This window comes from Bactrocera tryoni, unplaced genomic scaffold (genome assembly GCF_016617805.1).
Source record: "Bactrocera tryoni isolate S06 unplaced genomic scaffold, CSIRO_BtryS06_freeze2 scaffold_25, whole genome shotgun sequence".
NCBI lineage: Eukaryota > Metazoa > Arthropoda > Insecta > Diptera > Tephritidae > Bactrocera > Bactrocera tryoni.
Genome location: NW_024395977.1, coordinates 12,642,384 through 12,664,543, shown reverse-complemented (window position 1 = coordinate 12,664,543; position 22,160 = coordinate 12,642,384).

The window sequence follows — 22,160 nt, the reverse complement described above, 5'->3', positions numbered from 1 at the left end:
TCATTTTGCCATGAGATGCGTATTTCAGGCGCTAGGTAGACAATTTCACGATATTAGGCGAATTTCCGAAATTTCAAGGCCGGAGTTGGGGTTGAAGATGCAATCCGATCTCAAAACAAAAAGTTGCATTGGAATCAGGAAGAACTTTTCCGCACTATTAGAAATCCCGAATCGAAAAAAGTCCGGAATCGACCCACCCTAATGTTCACGCAAACGCAAGTTGAGAAAAAACTCTTCAATGTTAATTTTGTTGCTGGCGGTGTTTCCACTGGCTGTACTGTATTCTTTGGGTTAAAATACACTCTCCAAATTAACTGCGAGACTCACAACAGTCGGAAAACGTTCATGAATTGGAAAAGTAAATATCATACAGTTCACGTATCGACCGTATCGTTCAAGACCAATAACCGCCATGTTGCTTCCTTTGGTGACGTACTTACAAACGTATTTTATCGACTTCACCAAACTGCAATATTGAACATTTATATGAGTTTTGAATGTGAATTAGAGTAATGGCGAATATGATACGATCCATGTGTTGTCAACTTCAATATTCATTCTTCTAAATTGAATGCTGAACATTCTGCCATTGTCGTCTGGTGAGCGACGCCTATACAGTGGATATCAATCATTTCAAGTTTGAGTTTCGAAAAGAAAAGCACTTGGATAGGGTTTCGTGCATTTATTGTCAGACATACAACCCGAAGTGGGATTGTGGTGTCCGCAAGGTCCTTGAACCATATTGGTTTTCACCATTTGGTATAATACTGTATCTTTCTCTGCATCAGGATTTTCCGCAGAAATGAGTTCATCAGTTTGATTTGGTGTAACCACCATCCACCATCCAAAGAAGAATCCGTGCGTGCGGCTAACTTTTTTTTGCTACTCAACAGAATACATCCATTATCTAACAGCACCATATATACATATGTACCATATGTTGCTTCAAGATAAAGTCCATCAAACATCGCTGCTGTTGTTTGAAAAGTCGTGCTGTGACTTCATGACGATCGCTTGCTGATTGACCGCGTTCCATAATTCCACATGTATGTCATCGCATCCTGGGAGTAGTCGTTCATGTGTCTTGGCCTGCCATACGTTGATGGCAAAAGGAACGCCGACCGATATTAGCGCGAGCTCTTCGTAGCTTCGTAAGAAATTTCAATCTGTAATTGATCACTTTATGTGAAACATAACGTTTTCACTGAATAATTTTCAATAATTTTTTTTTTAAATAGCCGGAATAGAAAAGCATGCGACCGAAATTGAATGATTCAATTATTTGACACATAAAAATATTGAAAAACAAAACAAACAAAAATTGAAAAAAAATTTGTATGGAAAAATGTTACTTTTTGGGAATTTTCCAATTTCCCTTAACATTTAGGAGGATGAAAAATAGATGTTGTCCGATTCTCCACCCTAGCCGATATGCACGCTAAGATTCACGAAAACCGGTCGAGCGGTTTCAGAGCAGTTCAATAACGTACACCGTGACACCAAAGTGTATTCAACAAGTGAACTAAGTATATGACATTTAATTTTTCTTTACGCTTATTTGACATGAATGTTGTCATTGACTTAACCCTTACATTTATTCAAAAATTCAAATTCGGAAATTCAAAAGTATGCAAATTTCAAAACGAAAAACAATATTTTTTTAAATAACTGAATAAAATGCCGAATACTTGTTGCCTAGGCAAAACAACTCATGGAAGCAACTTACCAATGTCTTGTGCTCTAACTGACAAATCGCAACGGAAGGAATGGGAAAAAGTATGTGGCGTACAACTCAGTTTGTCATCGAGAATATGTGGGCTACATTTTAAGGCGGAGGAAATAAAAGAATCTCCCCTTAAAAGAAGACGACTAAGCCCCGATGCAGTACCCTCATTAAACTTACTTCCCAATCTTCAAGAAAAAAGGTAAGAAACCCTCATATTTTGATAAATATAAATTTTACGTTTTTACTATTGATTAGGTCTCAAGACAAACTTTTTTGCGCGAAAATTTTATCAACTGATCGGAAGCTATACATCCTGTGATCTAGTTTTTGTGGTAAGGAGTTTCTGTTGTGGAATTGGTGTAAATTTCTGGTGCACATGAACGAGAACCACGGGTTTTTTAATAATGCTCTTGCCAACGCAGCTGTTCAAACCGAGTAAGTTAATTTTGGTTGTCTAGTTTAAACAAGGCTATGCATCAAGCCCTTTCTAACCTGTAGAGGAAAATTGCCTTGCAAAGTATCACATGAACATACTTGTATAATGAACATCATTTGAAAAAATAACGCACAAACACTGATTATTTTACCTACATATGGTAAAATATCGTGGTGCCATGCGTTTGTATTAATACTCCTCGTTGTATAATGTGAATATACTTTGGGGTGTCTTTAGACTAAATTTTAATGTGATATGGCTAATACGTTTACATGTAGGGGTAATCATTTGCCGGAACCGATTAAATAAAATGACAGTAACAAATAGCTCCCTTACAACATGTCATACATTTTGCGTTATATTTTCACCTTCTAAACAACTAATTGATCATACAAAACATGGTACTTATTATATGTTCATGAAAAGTATAAAGCATTCAATATAACGATTTTTCTTAGTTCTTAATATCTTTCTGAGCTGAAAACCGTATCATTTTCTTATGTATTAGCGATGCAGAACATATAGTTGCCACGGAACAGAAAAATTTAGAACTTCAAGTTAGGTCGCTAGAGAGTGAAGTAGCGAGCTCGAGTAAGCTTGTAACCGCAGTGAAACAGTTTTTTACGGAAGATCAGATTATGAAGCTGATTGTAAACAAAAATATACATTGGTCATGGTCAGACATTTCATCGGCCGTTATCTTACATGCATCAGGACCGAGAGCATATAGGCATTTGCTAAAAAATGGTTATCCTCTTCCGTGTGTGGCCACTTTGAATAACTGGGTGCGAAAATTGAAAATGGATGAAGGGCTTTTGGAAAATGTGATTAAACTTATGGAACATAGTAAATTAAGTAAACAGGAACGGATCTGTGTGCTCTCCATACATGAGATGAAAATAGCTTCATGCTATGAGTATGATCCGATGGAGAGAGTCGTGAGAAAACCATCAAACTATGTGCAATTTGTATTCGTTCGAGGATTGGTGTCCTCATGGAAGCAACCTATTTTTTATGGATTTGATTATTAATTAAAGAAAGATGCATTGGAGAACATAATCTCAAAACTATATTCAGCAAACTTTACAGTCGTTGGAGTCGTTTCGGACATGGGGCCTTCTAATCAAGCAATGTGGAAAGATATCGGTATCTCAACTTGTAAGTGGTATATTATTATATTTTTATGAGAATGCTAGAATGCTTCTTAATTTACAATAATTTAAACTAATTCATTAGCAAAAACTTGGTTCAATCATCCTAACAGTGATACACAGCGTGTATTCGTGGTTTCTGATGCACCGCACCTTTTAAAATTAATTAGAAATCACTTTATAGATAGTGGTTTTATTTATGAAGGAAAAATTATAACAGTACAGACAATTAAGCAAGTTTTGAACCTAACGACAGTCTCTTATAAATTAAGCGATGAGCATTTGGAAGTAAAAGGCGCAAGCCTTCAAAAAGTGAAGCTTGCTGCCCAACTATTTTCGAACACGTGTGCTAATGCTATAAGAAGATGCTACATAGATGGACATAAAATATATACCGCAGTGGAATGTGCAGATTTTATCCAACTTGTTAATAACTGGTTTGATATTTTTAATTCTAATGTTCGTTCTAATCAAACTCCGTTCACAATGCCATATGGAAAAGCACTTTTGCAACAAAACGAAGTGCTCGAAAAAATGTCAAAAATAATGTCTGAGCCCTTGATTCCAAATAAACGATGCATAGCTCCTTTTCAAAAGGGAGTAATTATTTCCACAACGTCTCTTAGCTATTACTTGAATACCTACATGGAAACTTTGGGATGGAATATATTTTAACGCAGCGCCTGAATCAAGACATCTTGGAGCATTTTTTTGGCGCTATGACCATCCGACACCGCTACATTTTAAATATCGACTTCGAAAATATATGTTTGGTAGATATGTATATTTAAATGATCCTTTAAAGTGTTTTTATTTAATTTGTGTTTTTGTTTTGTAGCACGGAACACCGAAAGTTTAAGCTCAACATTGAACGTACAAGAGGACGATGCAAAGTGGCTGACACTAGATCCGGAGCCGAAATATTTTTAGAAGATGAGATATATATACATGAACAACACTTTTTAAGTAAAGAGCTTGACAAAATTAATAATCAAAATTTAAGTAGTACAAGTTTGGGTTCATTTTATGAAGATGGACTGGAATATTTGGGTGGTTTTTTAATACACAAATTAAATTTTGGTGACAGAATTTCAACTGATAGTACATGGACATGGGTAGACCAGCGAGGGGGGACAGGACTTAAAAAACCGAACCAAAATTTTTTAGACCAGTTAAAACTTTTAGAAGACGTGTTTATAAATGTGAATAACGACAACATTTGCAGTGACAGAAATTTGGTAGACATACTTTTTGATAAAGAAAGATATTGCTCTTGAGGATAATGTCAAGAAATTGTTTTTTAGGTGCAGGATACATTTTCGAATCAAGCTTTTGAACAAAAATTTAAAATAAACAGTTGCATTAAAAATATCACAACGACAAAAAAATGTTTTATACACTTACTTGAAAATACAATATAAGAAACAAAACTACTAATTTAATTTTTGATTTATGCTTTGGAATGAACTATATGAAAGAATTATAATAACTATTATAATTTAAAGAGTCGCATAAACATCTGTATACAGTTTCTAATAATTTGGCGGGGTACTGGTTACGACGTATATATGTATATAGTTAAAATAAAATTTGTGAATAATGTTGCATTTATACACGTATGTAATTGTTTGTAAAATAAATATGAATTCATTATAACGTTGAGAACAAATAAATTGGTTTTCTCTATTTCTATTACGTTTATATTTATCATATACATATATGTATGTACATATGTATGTAAAGCAAGTGGCTTCATATTGTTCAAGATCAAAAAAAAAAACACACGGGTTAATATAAACAAATACAGGAATTGTTTACTATTTTATTGTCAAATAAGCGTAAGTCAAATACTTAGTTCACTTTGTTGAATACACTTTGCGTGATACGAGAATTTTATATATTAGATATAAATGAGAGGTTTTTTTTGTTGTTATTATTATTGTTTTTGTTTTTTTTTTTTGAAGAAATGAAATATTCAAATATTCCTACAAACATGAATTTTGAACAAATGATTATGATTTGAAATATAATTTTTGTATTTATGAGTTGTATTAAACTTTGACATAAAGAGATAAAAGGTATCCTATGTCCTTACCCTGGTTCTAAGCTAACTCTCCACCAATTTTCAGCCAAATCAGCCGTTCTTGAGTTATAAATGGTGTAACTAACATAAACTTTATTTTATATATGTATACATATACTATAGATATATATCGTATATTTATAAATATACGTTCTCTGGTACAACCTTGAATCTTATGAACGGTCGACGCCCAACTCAGTATGCTATTCAAATGTCACCAAAACTAGTTTTGTATAGGTGTTGCATACTTTTAAGCGCATCTTTTTGGTGAGCTGCTTAAATTTACTATCGCCATCCTACAGTGTCGCTCAAATCTTTTTGGTTTCAGTAACACTTAAAAAAAAGTTACAAACAAACATACATACATACATACATACAAGTGAAGCTAATAAAAGCGTATTAAAAATCACGTGTCACGTTGTTTGTCCGCGATGGACGCCTAAACCAGAGAACTTAAAACATAGAGAAGGTGCAAATTTAATTCTGTATGATGTTCGATTGGACGGCTAACAGAGCTAATAAGATTGCGACACGGAATTTCACCATTCTCGCTGCTATTTAGCAGAATTGAGCACGTGCAGTGGCAGAAATATACATATGTATGTAAAACGACTGAATTCATGCGAGAATGAATAAAGAGAAATGCTTTGTAGAAAAATATATACAAAATCACATAGAGAATGTAAAGAAGCATTCTCTGAGACACATATGCGTGATCTTGTATCATATGAACCATTTTTTTCAGAAAAATTGTAAAAATTTTATTTTTTTACAAAATAGTAAAAAAATTAGATACAAAATAATTAATTTTATTTTTTAATTATTTCAAAAATGTTATATTTATTTCGTCTATTACAAAGCGAAGATGTGTCAAATGAACTTCATTTCTTAAAAAAAATTAATGACCTTCATGAAATATGCATATTCGCATTATTTCGTTATCATTTCCATATTTGTACCAATAGAATTTCTATGACACACGCATATGTGCATATGTACATAAATATATTATTTCTTTGGCACATTTGTCTGTATGTTTACGAAAGCAAATGTGAGCCATATACATACATATGTACATACATTCATAGTAACAAGTGTCGCACGCTTCTTTCGCATCTCCATTGTCACGGTCAACCAATGGCCGAAACTTGCGTTTTGTCAAAGAGTCAAGTGCTGAACAAATTGAGCACGACAGACTGCAAGCGACATCTGTCAAATACACACGTTCTCAATAACTGTGTCCCTAAGAACGTGTGTATTCTAATATATTCGTTTGCAGTCGGTCGCGCTCATTGTGTTCAGTACTTCTATGTGTCGAAACACTGACGCGACGGTAAAGCGCCACAACATTTTGTTGTTGGTAGAAAATCCGAGCTCTGCCGAAAGAAACTAACAAACGATCGGCGATTGTTACCGCTTCCCTTGCTGCTCGAACAGCGTCGCCCACAAACCAGCGTAAATATGTATGAAGATGTATGCGCGTGCATACATATCGACGCAGATTTTTGCGAGTCACGGAAAATTATTTTAGACAAATATTGTAAATAGACAACGGCTTTGTTGCCACTTTTGTCACTTCTTTCTGTGAAGAATCATCAGAAAGTTGTTCAATTTATGATTTTTAGCTTTTGCCATCGTCGCGAAAAGACGCTTGTAGGCGAAGGCATGCCCGGGGAGATGTTTCGGCGTCTGTTTTTATGAATGAAGCGAGGTCGCTTGTGGAATTTGCGCCTGCGTTTATGAATGAAATCGTTTTTGTTGTAAAATTTACTACATTTGAGCTTCGCCAATTCGGCTGCCATATTGGCTTGCCATGCTTATGCTATTTAGGCAATTGTTGTTTTTGTAGAACAATGCTTCAATTTTTGTTGGTGACATATTCATATGTGTACGCATATGTATGTTTGTATGCTTGTGCATTATTTGTTCGGAAGTGTATACAAATATACATATGTACATATGTAAGTATAAGCATAAATGAATGTATGTACATATGTATATGAACATGCAGATCAATCCGCGCACATGTAATATGTGTATTGATAAGTGATAAAATCATGATTTGAATTTCTGAATGCGCACATGCGTATACAAGTTAATACCACCAGTTCACATTACATGAACATATTCTTTATCTGTCATAAATATGTAACATGACACTTACGACCCATATGGTCCGTATTGAAACATTATGTGTACTTTGCTAATACTGTCCACCTTAGGTTGTCCCAAAATATAATTCATAGATTGTAAGATGAATCTTTCCACTTGTAACATATGTCATATTTCAAGTGGATTGTAGATATACTTCCTAGAATGTAAGATAAATATTTGTATCTAGACTTAAGCAAAATACTGTATATAAGAAAACATAATAAAGAAAACGAGGCAGTTGAGTTTTTAATTGGCGATCCTGCCAGGAGATGAAATAATCTCTGGCGGACCAAAATGTAACAATAAATTTCGGCGGTAACCATTTAAGGGGACAAAAAAATCCCCGTGTTACCGTTTGAAAAACAATAAAGTATCCTCAATTGAGGAGAAAAGTAAAAAAAAGTTCAAAAAACGCTAAGTTCAAAAAGAGACACATAATCAAAAAAATCTCAGCGCCACTTAGAAAATTATTGAAAAAATTTCGAGTGTGTGTTTGTGCCTACTGCCAATCGAACGCGCCTCGTCTAAATTACGAGCGAACAACAAGCAAACATACGTCCACATAAAAACGCTGAAAGCCCTCATATAAACAAAAGAATCAAAAAAATTCTGTAAATCAGAAATTTCGCCAAAAACATCTTATTTCATCTAAACCTCACACACGGCCTCCAACGACGATCATCGCACAACCAACCGCCAAAATTCTACTCAAAAAGCAACAGCAGCAGCAAAGGCAACAATAATCGCAACAGTAGCAACAGTAGCAACAGCAACAGTAACAACAGCAGCAGTAGCAACAACAACATAAAATTAGTTGTAAGTAAAGCCTATACTATTTGTTAATTAAATGGGAAATAATCCCACTAATATTAAGTATGAAAAATTATTATTAAATTGTTCGTGTTTAAAAATAATAAAAAAAAAAAACAAGATAAAATCTTAGCTTAACAAGATATACTCTATTAGCATATCAAATATATACAAATAATGTTAAATTAAATCTAAAAAATTTCAAATGAAGGCTCGACCAGCCAAATAATAAAATATTTTTTAAAACCGCGATTCACTACCGCAAGGGGGACCCTCCGGTTTATAATATAAACTCAGTTCTGCGAATCTGAACTCCAGACCCTCCAGAATAAAAGAGTAACTTTCGCAGAAAAGATCAAAACAAATATTTAAATACAGGCGGGCAACAAAATATATGTCATTTAAATATTTTTAATATGAAGTTATTACAATGGATTTATGCAAAAAGAAATTTAACTATTATATATTTTTGTGAGTATTACTATATACATATGTATGTTATTTCATGAAACTCACAAATATATATATAAAAAAAACAAACAAAACCGAAAAATAAATTTAAAGGAAAAAAATATAATTCTTTGGGAGCAGAGACTCCTGAAGTGCCTGCCGAAGAATTTTCCGGCAATATTTTATTAACAAAAAAAAAATATTTTGGGACAAAAAGGTCCTAAAACGCCAGCTGAAGATTCATACCAGCAGAGTAAAAAGAAGAATTATACAAAATATTGTAGAACGAAAATAAGATTTTACCGGTATAATAAAACAAAAAAGAATGGCGAAAAGCCAAATAGAATATAAAAATACTAAATTTAAAATACTTGGGACTAGAAAATCCTAAGACGCCAGTCGAAGATAATACCGACAATAAAATAAAAGAATATACTCCAAAAAGGAGGTAGGTACTAATATTTTAAATAAATAATTTCAATAATTGGGGTACTCACAAGCCATCGTAAAGCATCGTAAAATCGTAAAATTATAAATTTTACACTTGCTTAAAAAAAAAAAATGTTGTTAGATTTCATACAAAAAATGAGTTTACACATTTACAATTCTCAATGTTATAACGTTTTCGAATCGTTATAACTTATAACTTATGCGACTTGAGAAAATCCTAAATGTAAAGAAAAATTGCTGAAATGTATTCAGGCAATAATACAATAAAAGATGTCATATATAAAAATACTTCCATCAAAAAAAAATAATTAGAAGTCAAAAATAATATAAATGTATCGAAAGTATATTTAAGAGTCAAATTTAAATAAAATAAGATTTCAAAATAGTACTGTTCAAATTGATAAAATAGTCTATAGCCTCACGTACTACTATATATCCATTTGAATCGGGACGCTTCAATTTAGAGGTGGGGGAGTTAATACCACCAGTTCACATTACATGAACATATTCTTTATCTGTCATAAATATGTAGCATGACACTTACGACCCATATGGTCCGTATTGAAACATTATGTGTACTTTGCTAATACTGTCCACCTTAGGTGGTCCCAAAATATAATTCATAGATTGTAAGATGAATCTTTCCACTTGTAACATATGTCATATCTCAAGTGGATTGTAGATATACTTCCTAGAATGTAAGATAAATATTTGTATCTAGACTTAAGCAAAAATACTGTATATAAGAAAACATAATAAAGAAAACGAGGCAGTTGCCCGTAGTTGCCCACGAGAACTAAACGGAGTTTTTAATTTACATGCAATCATATGGGCAGATAATAAGATTAATATGATAGACAATATATTTATATATATATGCATTGTTGTGATAAATTCAATTTCTATTACCAAGAAACATAATACAAAAATATTTATTAGTATAGTATATTATGTAAAAATCAAATTAAATTATTAAATATACAAGTCTAAATTGACTGTAAATAGTTACTATACATGCATTCATGCAAAATTATACTCATATCATAATTATTACATGCCAATATGTAAATGCCGACGTCAAAACGCAAAAGCATACATATGTACATATTTGCATACATTGCGAAAGCAAAAATTGAACCATGAAAATATCACAATGCTGTTGTTGGGAGTATCATAAGGAGCATGCATACATATTTATGTCTCTTCATATTCTTGAGTATGTGAGAGAGCTGTATTTGTACACATTTTTCGCTGTTAAAAATGGAATATCAAAGAACTTATTTTTCTTCAATATTCCCTGATTGCGCATACATGCTATGGCATCATAAGCCGTACGTACATATGTATATTATTTCTCTTCATATTCTTTGTTGAATATGTGGAGAAGTGTTAAAAATGTTAACATTTTACAGTGTGACTTCTATAGCTGTGAGGTGAATTCCTTACTTTAAATCTAACAAATGTTCGCTGTCGAAGCTGCACCTTCTCTATACTTTTAAGTTCTCTGGTCGACCGTTCATAACATTCCAGGTTGTACCAGAGAACGTATATTTATAAATATACGATATATATATTCATATAATATTTATAAATATACGTTCCTGGTTGTACAGTAGATCATGCAGTAATTTATCTGGACTCTCGACTGTTTGCTGCTGGACAAGCTTATGTACCACCTAGTCGTTGTAGATCTTTGGACGGTATTCGAATTGAAGAACTAGACTGTTCAAAGTTGACAGGTAACACCCCATGTAACAGAGAAGCTTTAGAAGAAATTATTCGATTAAGAAGTAATAATTCGTAAAGTCGTCAATAGAACTTGGTCGCAAATAATATAACAATTGGTCAATGAAAGGTTACGAGTAGATATTAAAAGCTGCCTAATTATCGATTTACTTAACCCATACTACATGTCATAGTTCATCTTTTAACAAATTTGGGGTTTCTCACATCAAACTAAAAAATTAAAAATAAATATAGTTTAAAAAAACTGAAAAACACGCTTTTAAAGCATATAAAACTAAAAAGTGAAAAATAATTCTTTGTATAAACCAACAATAATAATGAAGAAAAAATTCCTGCATTATTGTGAGAAAAGCGTGGGGTGCTTGGTGACATATTTTTCATATATCGAGCATTCCACGCTTTTCTCACAATAATGCAGGAATTTTTTCTTCATTATTATTGTTGGTTTATACAAAGAATTATTTTTCACTTTTTAGTTTTCTTAAACTATATTTATTTGTTCTCGGTACAGCTATCGGTTTTTACCTAACAAACCTCGGAGCAGAGCAGAGCACATACTTTTACATTCTTATGCTATCTGGCTCTGCTGTGGCTCCCGACAAAGTGAGAGGGTTAGCGATATCATAGCAATAATTCTAGAAATTTTTCTGCTACGTAAACTCATTTTTGTATATACTTGTACATAATACAACAAAAACTTCTTTAAAAAGTGTAAAAATTTATGAGCGACCCAACTCCAATGGATACGAAATCAGTATATTAGGGATACAAGGTTTAGATCAGGGCATAAAGTCAACAGGAAGATTGAAATACGTACATTGGGTAATGAGGAATACATATGTATACTATAATCGATTTCACCCACATTTTCTATAACCATATATCACTACCAATAAAATGAATTAATGGCAATTTTCGTATGAAAACATATTATTATATTAGGAAGTTTGACTAATCTAGATGGTATAAAGTGAACTGGATAATAAGTGCCTACATTATCATATGGCGGATAACTTGAGTAAGAATTAAATATCTTAATAAAGTTAAACATATAAAGTGCCATATGAAAACACTTATTAAAGATACAAAACTGTAATTTTGTAAAAAGATCCCAGTAACGGGGATCACTTGTGAGCTAAAAATTGATCAAAAGTGGGCGTGAGTTCGTCCTTTAAATGGTTTACTGAACATGTCTTCCAAACCGAAACCAATTATCAACAAAGAAATAAACCAAAGAGGCAAAATGAAAGTGCACAAGTAAGCACACAGCCTCAACCTAAAATGTAAGGAATTAATAACATTGGAGAAAACAATTTTTTAGGGTAAACTCTGATTTGCCGTATATTATAAAAACAGATACCTATGAAAACCGGACCAGTCATTCGAATTTTAATTGATACGGGGGCAACCAGTTCATATATACGAACTGGGCGTAGAAGAACGGATTTATGAAATTGATAACTTAGAGAAAATAAATTTATTCCATGATTTAATTTTATTAAACACCTTAGGACAAAATGGTCCTAAGAAGCCAGCCGAAGAAAGTACCGGCAATAGTAAAAATAAAAAATACATTAAAATTGTGAAACACACAAGTTCTATAACGCCAGCCGAAGTTCTTATCGGCAAAATAAAACAAAAAAGAATGGTGAAAACCCAAATAAAAATACAAAATTTAAACTACTTGGGACAAGAAAATCCTAAGACGCCAGTCGAAGATAATACCGACAATAAAATATACTCCAAAAACTTAGGCATTAATATTTTAAAAATAAATAATTTCAATATTACCGATGAAAATAATTTTGAAGAATTTGCAGAAAAATATAAAAACAAAGGTAATGAAGTTAAAATATTAACATTCCACTGCTTAGAGAGGATGTTATCAAAATAATAAATAAAACCCATGAAAACATAAGCATGGATTTACCATTCAGAACAGATATCAAAGCAGAAATAAGACCAGAAGATGAAATACCTATACGGTCAAAACAATATCCATATTCATTATCCGCAAATAGTTTAGTCATTCAGGAAATCCAAAGTTTATTTGAAAAAAGAATTATAAGGCATAGCAAAAGCCCAAATAATTCTCCTGTTTGTGTTGTTCCGAAAAAAGGAATAAAAATTTAACGAAAAGACAATAACGGATAGATATACAATGCCTAATCCAGAGTTAATACTCTTTAATTTGGGAGAATCTTAATATTCCTCTAAAATAGACTTTGAGTCTGGATTTAATCAAATATTGGTGGAAGAAAATGATATTGAAAAAACTGCATTTTCCGTGAATAATGAAAATTTGAATATTTAAGAATGCCAATTGGGCTAAACAATGCTTCAAGTATATTTCAAAGAGCAATGAACAATATTCGATATATTTCATTTAAAATATATAGTACAAACACTTAAAAAAGCTCAAATGAACACTTAAAAAAGGTCATGGAAAAGTCAACGTTTATAGCAGCCGAGGTTGAATTTTTAGGATACGTTGTATCCCACAAAGTAGTAAAAACAGATCCCAAAAGAAGAAAAAGAATAAAAAATTATCCAAATTCCAACACACTACGGATATCTAGGAATAACGGGATATTACAGGAAATTTATTAAAACAACGGAACAATTGCTAAACCATTAAGCAAACTTTTGAAGGGAGAAAATGGGAAAATATCACAATATATGTCAAAGAAAAGAGTTATTAACCTTGATCAGGAAGGAATAACTGTATTTGCAGTCTTATTCCAAGAAGGAAGACCACTTACATTACTTTCAAAAACCTTAAATTCTACCGAGCAAAATTATGCAACTAACGTATAAGAATTATGCGCCATAGTATGGGCATTGAAAACATTACGACATTATCTTTATGCAGTAAAGGATTTGGAAATCTATACAGATCATCAGTCATTGGTATTCGCAATGTCTGAAAGAAATCCAAACGAAAAAATGAAAAGATGGACAGCTTTCATTGAAGAATTTTCACCAAAAATAGTTTATAAACCGGGAGCAACGAATGTGGTTGCTGACGCATTGTCAAGGCAATTTTTAAATAATTTAACAAATTCAAGCGAATTAAGTCACTCAGACTATATAGAAATCTATATATATAAAAATCAATGCCACTTTCTTTGTAATTTCATCACTCATAAACGGCTGAACCGATTTTGCTGATTTTTTTTTTTGTTGTATTTGTTATTATTAGGAGAAGGTTCTTATGTAAGAAAAAATTACGAAAGTTGCCGGAAAATCCCAAAAAACAGCCCTTTTCTTTTTCCCATACAAACGTTTTATTTTGTACATACATATGTATGTAAGTAAAAATGATTGTTTGTTTGTTAGTAACGCTAACGCTCGAGAACGGCGGAATCAGTCCTCATGAAATCAGAAGTTGTTCGCTGTGGATCTGGAAAGGGTTAGATATACCATACCATATACTTTTCATAAGGAAAAGTCGAAAAATTGGAAATTTCCAAAAAGTGACTTTCATACAATTCTTTTTTGTTTTGTTTTTCAATATTTTGATTAGTAAATTATTTGAATCGTTCAATTTCGGTCGCTTGCTTTTTATTCCGGCTATTTAAAAGAATAATTATTGAAAATTGTTCAGTGAAAACTTTATGTGTGTTTCAAACGAAGTGATGTTATAAGAAATTATTTTAAAGAAAATGCCGGTACGTCCAAAATCAAACATAGGTCGATGTACTCGAAATGCTCGGGGCGTGTTGTCACAAAGAGTATCACAAAGTGCAGTGCGACGTCCACGAAATAGATTTGCAGAAGCTCATCACGCAAGAAATCCAGCATGTTCCGTGCTGCATTTGATTACGACCCTTCAATCGACTATAATGTACATGGATATATTGGAATGATGGATGTTATATGCCCACATTGTGAAGCAGCTAAATTCTCGGGTGAAACGGCTGGAATGTGTTGCGCTAACGGGAAAGTAAAATTGCTGGAATTTAAACCGCCTCCTGAACCATTACAATCATTAATTTTTGAGACATCACCAGAATCGAAACATTTTTTAAATCATATACAAGAATACAATTCGTCTTTTCAAATGACTTCTTTCCACGCTACAAAAATTATAAGAGATCAATTTATGCCAACATTTAAGGTGATTGCATGGAATATTTGATGGTTTTTTCAATGAACAGGGAAAAATTTATTTCTATAACATTGTATACATATTACAGATCCAAGGTAAAATTTATCACCTAGCGGGTTCATTGTTACCGCTCCCCGACGCTAACCATCAATTTTTACAAATATACATATTTCATCTTATATATAAAAATGAATCGCAAAATGTGTTGGTAAGCGCATAACTCAAAAACGCCTGGACCAATTTTGCCAATTCTTTTTTTTAAATGTTCGTTGAGGCTCAAGGATGGTTTTTACGGAAATTTCGAATAATTGGCGGGAAATTCCTAAAAAGAACCCTTTTATTTTTCCCATACAAGAATGCTGTTAGTAACGCCAATGCTCGAGAAGAGCTGAACCAATCTTGATGAAATTTTCAGAGGTGGATTGAGGAAAGTTTAGAAATAAAAAACCGTATGCCTTTCGTGAGGAAAAATCGGAAAACTGGACAATTCAAAAAAAAAGAACTTTTTTTCATACAAAATTTTTTTTTTCAACTTTTTTCCTTTTGTTTTTCTATTATTTTAATTGTTCAAATTTGTCATTTGCTTTCTTTATTTCGGCTATTCAAAAAAAAATTTTGGAAATTATTCAGTGAAAGCATTATGTGTGTTTCACACAAAGTGACCAATTACAGATTGAACTTTGTTACAATGCCACGAAGAAGTCGCGCTAATAGTGGTCGGCGTTCTTTTTGGCATCAACATCCATTAAGCAGCCAAAGGCATATTACCGAGTACTCCCATGATGCGATGACATACGTGCGGTCACTCAGCAAGCAATCGTCACGATCGTCGTGCTGTGACGACTTTTCAAACAACAGCTGTGATGTCTGATGGACTTTATCTTAAAGCAACGTATGGTATAAATGGTGCTGTTAGATGTACTCTGTGGAGGTGCAAAAAAAAAAGGTTTGTCGCACGCACACATTCTTCTTTGGATGGTGGATTGGTGGCGGTGGTTACACCAGATTAAACTGATGAAATCATTTCTGCGGAAATTCCTGATCCAGAGAAAGACCCAGATCTTGCGGACACTAGAATCCTTTTTCGGTTTGTATGTGAGCATTCAATTTAGAAGAGTGAATATCGAAGTTGACAACACATGGATCTTACTATATTCCCCACTATTTTTTAATTCACATTCAAAACTCATATCAATGTTGAGTATTGCAGTTTGGTGAAGCAACATGGCGGTTATTGGTCTTGAACGATACGGTCGATACGTGAACTGCACTAAAGCGCTTTGTAGGGTATTTACTACTGAAATTAATGAACGTTTTCAACCCAGAAAATACGGTACAGCCAGAGGAAACACCGCCAGCAACAAAATTAACATTGACGAGTTTTTTCTCAACTTGCGTCAGTGATCCATTTGCGAGAACATTGCTCTATTCGGAAATATCTTGATATTTTACATGGAATGCATCGTCGAGGAAATAGCAGAAAGCAAGGCTAACCAGTAGATGGACATCCAGGTGTTTTCTCAACTATAATGGACAAATTATCGTAACTATGATTCCTTAAGTGCACGCACAATGTTAGCTGACAAAAATACTGATATTGTTGACTTAAACTAAAAGATTCAAAGTCAAATTCTGGGAGACTTGCGCTCATACAAATCGATTGATCGTCTTGACAATGAAGAATTATCCAGTGGAGTTTCTAAATTTATTGGAAAGGCTTGGTATGCCACCGCATCATTTGCGTCTCAAAGCTAGATCTGTCGTTATTATGTTCCGCAATCTGCGCTTTCAAATACAAGGGGGCAGAATGCTTGATTCTACGAATTCCTTTGAGTTCTAACGATTTGCCATTTCAATTCAAACGTATTCCGTTTCGAGTGAAAATTGCATTCGAGATGACAATTAACAGGACACAAGGATAGTCGCATAGTGTGTGGCATAAATTTGGAAACGCTATGTTTTACACACGGCCAGGTATACGAGGCGCGCTCACGAGTTGGAAAACCATCTTTTCTATACACAGGAACCGAAACCAAAAAATGTTTTATCAAGCTGCGTTACAATGAAAAAAAAAAAATTAAATGATAAATTCAACTTTAGTTTCATTTCAAAATATATAATTTCACGCAGAACAACGGCTGCGGGGCCAGCTAGTATATAATAAAAACTATGACTGTATTATTTTGTGTACCACTTTTTCCGCACTCACCGTGTATTTTTCCCAAAATTGAAAAGTATAAAAACCACAGGTATATGAAATGAACCCAAGAGGTTCGCAAACTTGTAATATGAATGTACTTTCGGATTTATTTTCCCAAAATAGGTATACAGTGTATTAATTTTAATTTTTAAATGAGATGCTCGCAAAAAAAATGTAAAATCAAATTAAAATTTTCGCCTCACAAAGGTTAGAAAATATTTTTGGTTAACGATGATGCTCGCGGAAAAATGGTAGACGTTCGTCAAAAAAGAATCGAGTCGGTTAGGCCGATGTCGTAGAGCCAGAATGTTTTTTTTTGATCAGTTGTCTGTCCTTTTGTAATTTTGTTCGGCGAAAGTAGATGATGGTGTGTGATGTCATTGTGTGTGTGTTAGAGCGTGGTGTGCAGCGAAAAAAATGATGATGAGTGTGGGGAATGTGGCGTACCAATGTTGCATACCAGGATGTGTGGGATGGTGTTGACGGGCAGAAGTGGGAAGGCTGATACCCATTTAGCCAATGACAGAAACCCAACATTCTGCAGAGAGCAGCGATGAATACCAAATTCGCGAAACAAAAAAGCCTTTAAATCATTCAAGCAACAAATAGTAATCGATAATGGGGCAAACATATCAGTATTGGAGACAATTTCTTATTTTAATAACAAAAGTTTTCTAATTGAATACGACATACTAGAAAATATACTTGGTATTTTAAAAGAATATATAAATCCAAAAATAGTTACTGGAATATTCTGCACACCTACGCAATAAAAAACATTTTGAAAGAAGCAGAAGAAGATCAAGGGGCAATAATTGAACAAACCAATAATAGAGCGCATAGAAATTATAGGGAAAATTTGCCACAAGTAAGACAACAATATTATTATTATTAGCCTTTAATGATAAAGCAATTTAAACAATAAGTAAAAATTACAGATACAACACAAATAAATATGAAAGACATCCAAAACAAATTCCAATAGGGGAAGCTCCTATACCACAAAAAGAGGAGAACAATTTCACATCGTAATTTTTTTGGCACTGAAATTAAAATTTCTTACGAGCATTGACAATAAAGTATATTGAAGACAAATCGAATTTAGAAGAAAAAATTCTAGAACTTTTACAACCATTCTTGGATATGAAAAGTAAAGTTATCGACAATGAACCAGGTTTAAGTACGATTCAATTCAAATCCTTAATGGCACGACTAAATATACATACAAATTAATTACTGTACACCACGTCTTAGCACTAGTAATGAGCAAATAGAAAGGGTTCATTCGAAATTAATAAAAATTTCAAGATGTTTAAAAGAGGAATATAGTTTAATTAGTAACTTTGAAGCTATTTTTAGAGCGGCTCAACAACATAATAATACAATACACTCAGTAACAGGTAAAAAACCTCTTAATATTTTATCTAATAAAGAAACCCACGCATACTTGAAAGCCACGTGAAAAAAAGGTCAGGAAAAAACATTATGGTATCATAATAAGAAAAGGATTACAAAAAGCTATCATAAAGGAAAAATAATATATGAATAAATATATTGGAAAGGAATAAATTAAATCCTAACAAGAAAAAACGTTAACTTCGGCTGTACCGAAGCTAACATACCCTTCACAGGTGTTTTTCTTTTAGTAACTATGTGTCCAGTTTGTATGGAAGCTATGTGCTAAAATAATCCGATCTGAACAATTTTTTCGGAGATTATGTTATTTCTATAAGCAATAACTCATACTAAAATTTCGTGAAGATATATTGTCAAATGAGGAAATTTCCCATGCAAGCATTTGATTCCAATCATTCAGATTGTATGGCAGCTATATGCTATAGTTAACCGATCTGAACAATTTCTTCGGAGATTACATTATTTCTAAGAACACATTACATTATTTCGTGAATAGATCTTGTCAAATGTGAAAGTTTTCCATACAAGAACGTGATTCCGATCGTTCAGTTTGTATGGCAGCTATATGTTATAGTGGTCCGATATCGGCCGTTCCGACAAATGAACAGCTTCTTGAAGAGAAAATTACGTTTACAAAATTTCAAAACGATATCTTAATAACTGAGGGACTAGTTCGTATATATACAGACGGACGGACGGTCGGACAGACAGACAGACGGACATGGCTAAATCGACTCTGCTCAACATATTGATAATTTATATATAAAATTTATAGGGTATCCGACGCTTCCTTCTGGGTGCTACAAACTTCGCGACAAACTTAATATACCCTGTTCAGGGTATAAATATAAAAACCAATTAGTTGCAGAAGACTTAGGAAATATAGTAAAATTACAAAACAGAAATAGAATAATACATATTAAAGTTTAATTTTATTATCTTATAGGCACAATGAAGACATTTTTAAAGATTCGTTGATACTTTTATATATCAACCATACTATATCCGATATTATTGATTCCACAAGAGAAAATTACTAATCGAAAGTGAAATAATAAATTGCGAAAATAAATTTTATTCGGTCCAATTTTGTAAAAAAAAAAGAAATAAAGAAATGATACTTGTTTATCAAACCTGTTAAATAATAAACATGCTAATTGTACAATTATTAATGAAGCAAATAAAGTAATAAATATTGAAAAAGACGATGCTATAATAATTTCCGGAAAACATATTGTGAATAATCATACAATATACGGAGTATATTTAATAACTTTTGAAGATAATGTAATAATTGATGATAATCACACTGGAAATTTTTTAAATATTTAAAAGAAGGAAAATGTAAGCCATTTTTCGTAAAAGAATATATTGAAACAACAAATATTGATTTAAGATTGGAAAACTTTAAAATGTTAAATCTAATAAAACAAGAAATAAAGAGAAATCCTATTTGGTGGACCTTTAGTACTTTATTATTGATAATCATATTAGGTTATTTTATTACAAAAATAATAACATATATAATATTAAGTATTAGAATTAGAAATTCAAAAGAAAAAGGAAAATTGTTAATAAAACTATCGACACAAATTAATAACTTACAGAACTTATATTCGAAGACGGGACGCTTCGATTTAGAGGAGGGGGAGTTAACGCCACCAATAGCAAACGGCACTTATGCCTAAAATAAACAATATTCATATAAATAAATTTTTAAACGCATGTGTCAAATATGTTAATAACACATCGCCAATTAGGAAGCGGCCATAAACTATAACCTATGGCACGCTTTAAGTAGAATTAGACAGCACATCATCTAACACCTAAGTCTGCACTTCTTAGAATGTAAGATGAAACTCTGCATCTAGGTTTAAGATTTCAATTATATAAATATAAGCGAAATAAAGATACTTTAGTTTAGTTTTGAGCATAAACTCATTAGATTCACATCTTTTTAAATACCACCCCACGTTCGCGCAGAAAATAATTTGCACGTAAACAAATTTGAAAGAATCACACGCATAATGTTTGTAAATTTGTCTACACACAACTTTTTATGTAAATATAAGTATATGCACACCCATTGTTTCATCCAAAATCTCCGTTGTCACGGACAATCAATGGCCGAACTTCACGTTTTGTCCAAAAGTCAATGTGTCGAAGGACTGACGTGACGACAAAGCGCCGCCGATTGTGACCGCTTCCCTTGTCGCTACGAGTATAACAGATTTGCCTACAAACCTGCGTAAATATGTATGGTTATGTGTGAGCTTGCATACATATCGACGCAGATTTTTACAAGCCGTGTAAAAATATTTTGTACATTCCTTGACAAATACAGTCAATCCCGGTTATGTGCCACAACCAAAGATACAGGTTTTTGTGGTTTGTTAAAAAGAAAAATATAATATGGCTTATTAGCGCGTGAGGATAGTCAACAATTTATAGTAAATTACACAGCAACAAAATTATACAACAAAAAAATATCTACAATAATTTGTAGAAATATTATCCATAGTCGTTTGCGCATTGTAAATATGCAAATTTGTAAGCGTACATAGTAATAAGCATCACTTTTCTCATTTAACACTGAAAATGCTCAATTCTGCTACTTTCGACCCCCTCATATTAAATATTGGTGAAATCCACTAATAGAAAAGAGTGAACCTTCTCTACATTAAACGTTCTCTAGAATAATTGTCAAAGAAAAAGGAAGTGAAAAGACCAAAAAAGTTATATATGGGCCATTCCATCAATTGGCGACATGGTTTTGTACCCGTGGTTCTCCGATATTGACGAAACTTTAGAATATCATAATATAGACCAAAATAAGAATATCTGTAAACTTTTTAGTGGTCAAAGTTGCTCCATTGTTTTTTGGCGCGCAATTCAAATTGAGATCAAACAAAAAAATTACAATTTCTTTTATTTTTTAACGACCTCAAAATTGAGTGAAAAAAACTTTCCAGTTATCCAATTTTATGTAAAAAAATCTCAGCTTTCTGATAAAAATATTTTCAAGATCCAAAAAAATTTTAATAATCCAAAAAAAAACATTTTTTTTTCCAAAAATCCCGTTTTTTGTGCTTTTCCCCCAATTTTTTTCAAAATTTACTTTTTCATTCGATTCCTTGTTCAATTTTACATAAGAATCAGTCTTCAAAAATATGGGACTCTGATCCCATGAACAGCAAAAAAAATTCAATGTTGTCGCTCAAAATCCAAAAAAAAACAACTTTTTTCCAAAAATCCCATTTTTTGTGCTTTTCCACCAACTTTGTTTCAAAATTGACTTTCCCTTTCGATTCCTCGTTAAATTTTAAATTAGAATCAGTGTTCAAAAGTATGGGACTCTGATCCCATGAACAGCAAAAAAAATGCAAAGTTGTCGCTATACGGCGCATATTTTTATGAATGAAGACAC